The following is a 1,135-nucleotide window of genomic DNA, read 5'->3' as shown; positions in this document are numbered from 1 at the left end:
TTCCACACTGTATGTGGTCAACACATCGTACTTAAATGCAGCGTTCTAAATAGCATTTTGCTCTCATTTTCAGCTGCGGCTCGCAAGGCCACGCAAAGGGCGCTGCCTGTGCACGCGTTAATTAGCATTAATAGGAGGCACCGACATGCACACACATACAATATCGTCGTAGGAGCTGTTGAAAAAAGTTTAGGCTTTGGTGACTTATATTTCGGCCTCAATCGAAACTTTAGTGGCTATTGGATATAGAATGATATTTTAGGCTTCATAGTACTTTTCTAAAAATTAAACTTACAATATGTTTTGAGTAGTACTATTATCAATACATTTCATATTTTTCCTTGCAGCTATTTGTAGTAGTAGTACACATAGTTATTATATCAGCGTTCGATAATAAATCACAATTTTATTACTATTAGATATAATGTGAAAAACTTAAAATATGACTATTGTGGCTCACCCCACACTGCCTCCGGGAAAAGTGTCATCTTCCTTTGTATTTGCGCGCGTAGTGTGCGACCTTCAGATATTCTGCAAACTTTCCAACAATATATGTAGCGTACATCAAACAAAATGGGAACAGCTATTGTGTTTACGGAGGCACGTGACTAAGCAAGAGCACGAAGCCCGAATAAACATCGACCCACCCTATGTAGACGATGGGATAGAAGAGCAACACGAAGCACGAAAGATCGAAGCCTTAGCCGATGCAAACCACGAAGTGTTTTACGTAGCGTGAAATATGTAAGTGCACGCAGCCATGAACAGGACAGAACGACAAGAATATGACGGGAGCGTACGGGCGACAGAAGGGAACTAAATCCATAGACATCCCAGCATGCTGAAAAGCACGGGCTACGAAAGCGCATGCAGCGGTAAGAGTGCACTAACAGCAATTCTCCCATAGCATCACGGTAGAGCACGGAGCACGGTCGACGGACCAGGCATAAAGCCGCGGGAGACCATAAACGGGAAATCACCGAGTATTTGAGCACGATACCAGGGTAGAACCGGATCTTACCGAGCCAGGGAGCACGATACTACGGTAGCTAATAATAGAACGGACGGCAGACCAGCGCTAACACCACAAAATAAAACGATGACTTGGACGGTGGCCGAGACACTAAGCTATGAT

This window comes from Phytophthora infestans, genomic scaffold (assembly GCF_000142945.1).
Source record: "Phytophthora infestans T30-4 supercont1.215 genomic scaffold, whole genome shotgun sequence".
NCBI lineage: Eukaryota > Oomycota > Peronosporomycetes > Peronosporales > Peronosporaceae > Phytophthora > Phytophthora infestans.
Note: the sequence above shows the minus strand (reverse complement) of the source record.